This window comes from Cynara cardunculus (assembly GCF_001531365.2).
Source record: "Cynara cardunculus var. scolymus isolate 2C chromosome LG 5, CcrdV1, whole genome shotgun sequence".
NCBI lineage: Eukaryota > Viridiplantae > Streptophyta > Magnoliopsida > Asterales > Asteraceae > Cynara > Cynara cardunculus.
The window spans coordinates 15,027,370-15,032,077 of record NC_037532.1 but is presented as its reverse complement, the minus strand read 5'-3'; positions in this window follow the sequence as shown (position 1 = coordinate 15,032,077).

Sequence of the window (4,708 nt, the reverse complement as noted above, 5' to 3'; positions counted from 1 at the left end):
AATAACAAAGCCTTTGGAGTCAAATTGATATACAAAACGAAGCTAAACAAAGAGGGAGAAGTGGATAAGTTGAAAGCTCGTTTGGTCGTAAAGGGATACAAACAAATATTTGGAATTGATTATCAGGAGGTCTTTGCTCTGGTTATTAGACTAGAAACTATCATATTGGTATTAGCCGTGGAAGCACATAAGGGGTGGAATGTCCACCAACTAAATCTCAAGTCAACATTTTTAAATGGTTTCTTGGAAGAGGATATATACATCGAGCAGCCCCAAGGTTATGTTAAAAAGGGAAATGAGAAGAAGGCTTGTCACTTAAGAAAGGCACTTTACGGATTAAAGCAGGCCCCAAGGGCCTGGTACAGTCGCATTGAAGGATAATTTGTTTAATGGATTCACAAAGTGCATCTACGAACATACGCTATTTATAAAACATCAAGAAGGTACCCTCTTATTGTTTGCATATATGTTGATGATCTTGTGTTCACAAGCAGTTCACATGAGATGATAAGGATGTTTAAGGAGTCAATAAAGACTGAATTTGAGATGACGGATCTTGGTTTGCTTCATTATTTTCTGGGGATTGAGATAAAACAAGAAGAAAGTATGATTTTTGTTTCTCAACAGAAATATGCTAAGGAATTACTTAAGAAGTTCAATATGATAAGTGTTGATATCACTAGTACACCCATGGACTTTGGTTTAAAATTATCCAAATATTCTAGGGAAGATGATGTTGATCCTACTTTATGTCGAAGCATTGTGGGTATCCTTATGTACTTGATGGCTACCCGTCCTGACATAACGTTTTCAGTTAGTGTTATAAGTCGTTACATGGAGAGTCCAAAACAGTGTCACTGGGAAGCAACAAAACGGATCCTACATTTTATAAAAGAGACAACTGACCATGGGATAATCTACAAAAATGTACCAGATGCTACTAAGAAATGTTGATGACAGTAAAAGCGCTATTGGGTTCATTTTTAATATGGGTTCGGGTGCTATATCCTGGTAATCAAAGAAGCTGAAAGTGGTTACTTTATCTTCTTCTAAGGCCGAGTACATTGCCCTTTCCATGACCGGTTGTCAAGCACTTTGGTTGAGAGGAATTATGAAGGATCTGGGGTTTGAACAAACAAATGCTAACAAAATTATGTGTGACAAAAATCGGCTATTGCTCTCACAAAAAATCCAGTATTTCATGGAAGGAGCAAGCATATACGGATAAAATATCATTTCATTCGTGATTTGGTTCAGGATAAGGACATCGAGGTAAACTTCTGTGGTACTAAAGATCGGGTTGCAGATATTCTTACCAAAGCTTTACAAGTTGGGAATTTCAACAAGCTGAAGAAGGATCTGTGCATGAAATGTGTCTAGCTTACAGGGGAGTGTTAATTTGTAAGGTAGACAGTTTGGTAGTAGTTATTTTCTGTTATGTATTAATTGTTGCATCGTTTCTTTGGTAACGGTTAGGATAGATTGCAACGGTTGAAGGTGTATATATATATTTGTATGTCTGTGTCTCTGAATGGTGGTTGGTAAAAACACATAAGTGTATTTATTAATAAAAAGGTATGATTATATGTGTTTATAATAGTCGTACCAATTTCCTTTACAAACTTACAGCCATTTCCAGAACCTCCCATTCCGCCTCCTATCTTACCCACAACCACGCCCTCCTTGCCCAAATATCCTTTCAGGAAACCCTCACCCATAGCCACGCCCCTCCTCAGTAGAACCATCGACCAAAATCACCTATACTGTATCAACATCTCTCTCCCGACAAAAACCTTCTTCACCTCCCTCTCACTCCATCACCACACACTCCAAAAACATCTTTAAACTCATCAATAATATGAATATCTCCTTGCAACTCAAACCACTAAACCATCTACCGTGAAACAAGCTCTCACAAACCCTGATTGGAAAAATGCCATTAAATTGAAGCACAAGGCTCTCATTGACAATGATACGTGGGAACTTATGCTTCCCCCCACTTTCTATAAAAAATTGGTTGGGTGTAAATGGGTGTTTCAGACTAAATACAAGAAATATGGAACCAAAAAAATTTCAAAGCTCGACTTGTGGTTAAAGAACACATCCCATAATTGATTATACAAAAACCTCCGGTCAGGTTATCTGTCCCTCAACAGTGTGCGAGCTTTTCACTCTTGCCATTACCAACGGTCAGAAACTCCACCAACTTGATAACATCAATGATGCATTTACTCAAGGCTCTCTATTCGAAGATGTTTACATGGTGCAAGCTCAAAGGACCATGTACTTATATGAACTTAATTGCTACCTTTTTTGTGTTGGCTTAACTAACTTCATCATGGACATCTCTAACTTTTTACCAAAGATAACCATCCTTCTATCATGTACTTGTTTATGTCAATGATATTGTCATCAAAGGACATTGTTCTTATATGGTTCCAAGTTAATCACTCATCTTGCCACACGGTTTCCTTAAAGACCTAAGTGAACTCAACAACTTCTTGAGCGTAGAAGCCCAGTAATGCAAACAACGCTTGTTTTTGAGTCAATGTGAATACATTGTTAACTTGCCCATATCATGGAGTTCCAAGAAATAAAAATCAGTAGCTCAATTCCCAAACAAAGAAGAATATCGCTCTTGTTTCCCATTTGGGAGTATATTATCATTTTATTCGTGAACGAGTTCAAGATGACTTTTTTCGAGTTACACCTGTGGCCAAGGATGATCAACTCACAAATGCCATAACAAACCCCCTCGTCCATGATAGAAGACCAAAGATACATATACACCAAACAACAAAATATATTGATATGTACCAAAGTTTACAAATTACATGATCAATCAAAGAATAAGGAACATACATATATAAAAAGAAAGAATCGTTGTAATCTTATGAAAGGAATCGACACATACTTTCAGAAAGGATGCGATGGTTCAAAAAACGGTTTTAGCGGGAAATGAGTAACTGTCAACGACCATAACTAACATAATGGTCATTTAACAGTCACTTGGTAAAACCGTTAAAAACACCCGACAATTGATGTTTAGCTTATATTTCAACATTCCCCCGTAAGCTAAACATCACAAACTCCTAAATCCTTCTTCAATTTCATGAAACTCCCACGTTGTAGAGATTTTGTAAAGATGTTAGCTACTTGATCCTTTGAGTTACAAAACAGGGCATCGACTTCACCATTTTGAATGAGCTCTCTGATGAAGAGAAACTTAATCCTTATGTGTTTTCTTTTGCTATGATACACATGATTCCTGGTTAAAGCAATTGTAGATTTATTATCACAATAAATCTGTGTCGCGGCCTCTTGAGATATTCTCAATTCTTCCAAAATACCCCTAAGCCATAAGGCCGGGCATCCTGTAGAAGAGAGTGCCATGTACTGAGCTTCTATGGAAGACAATGCTACAACCTTTTGCTTCTTTGACTGCCACGAAATTGCACCAGAGCCTAGGAAAAACATATAACTAGTTGTACTCCTGCTATCCTCAATACTTCCCCCATAATCACTATCACTGTTTCATACTAACTTGAAATCATGAGAATAAGAGTAAGTAATTCCATGATCCAATGTACCTTTCACATACATTAGAATCCGTTTAGCAGCTTCCTAGTGTCCCTTTTTTAGATTTTCCATAAATCTGCTAACCATGCTCACAGAAATCATTATATCTAGCCTTGTTACAGTGACATGAGACACCCAACAAGGCTACGATATAAGGTAGAGTCCACATCTCTTTCATTTTCTCCTTTTGATAGATTTAAACCAAAGTCCATGGGAGTGGCAGCAATTATACAACCCTCCATATTAAACCTTGTTAACAGATCCTTAGCATACTTCTTTTGTGAAATAGAAATACAATGTTTACCTTGTGTGGCTTCGATCCCTAAAAAGTAGTGAACTAGCCCCAGATCAGTCATTTCAAAGGTTCTTTTTCATGGACTCCTTAAACTCATCTTTCATTTGCAAGGAATTTCCTATAAACACAAGATCATCTACATATATGCATACAAAAAGTAAGGTGTCACCTGTTTTTTTTATGAAAAGGGTATGTTCATAATTGCACTTTAGAAAACCATGATCAAAGAAGTGGCCTTCAAATTTGCTGTACCATGCTCTAGGAGCCTGTTTTAGGCCATAAAGAGCATTCTTCAAATGACAAACCTTATGTTCTTCCCCCTTTCTCTTGTATCCATTTGGTTGGTCCACATACACATCCTCTTCAAGATAACCATTCAAAAAAGCTGACATAACATCCGTTTGATGCACACTCCAATTGTTTTGAGCAACCATAGCCAGGATCAATCATATGGTCTCAAGCCTAATTACAGGAGCACACACCTCCTGATAATTGATTCCAAACTGTTGCTTGCAACCCTTCACTATTAGTCTGGCCTTATGCTTTTCAATTTCACCTTTTTCATTGAATTTGGTCTTGTAAATCCATTTTACTCCTATGGATTTCTATCTTATGGGCAGATCAACCAACTCCCAAGTGTTGTTCTTGACTATTTCATTTCACAGTCCATAACATCTCTTCATTTCTTATCCAAACAAGCCTCCTCATAGTGTAAAGGATCTGCATCAGCAAATAAGGCAAAATTAGCCAAATCATCTATATTGATCACTTGTGTGTTTTCATATAGATCTCTCAGGATTCTAGTCTTTCGATTTGGTCTATTTGATGAAGAGG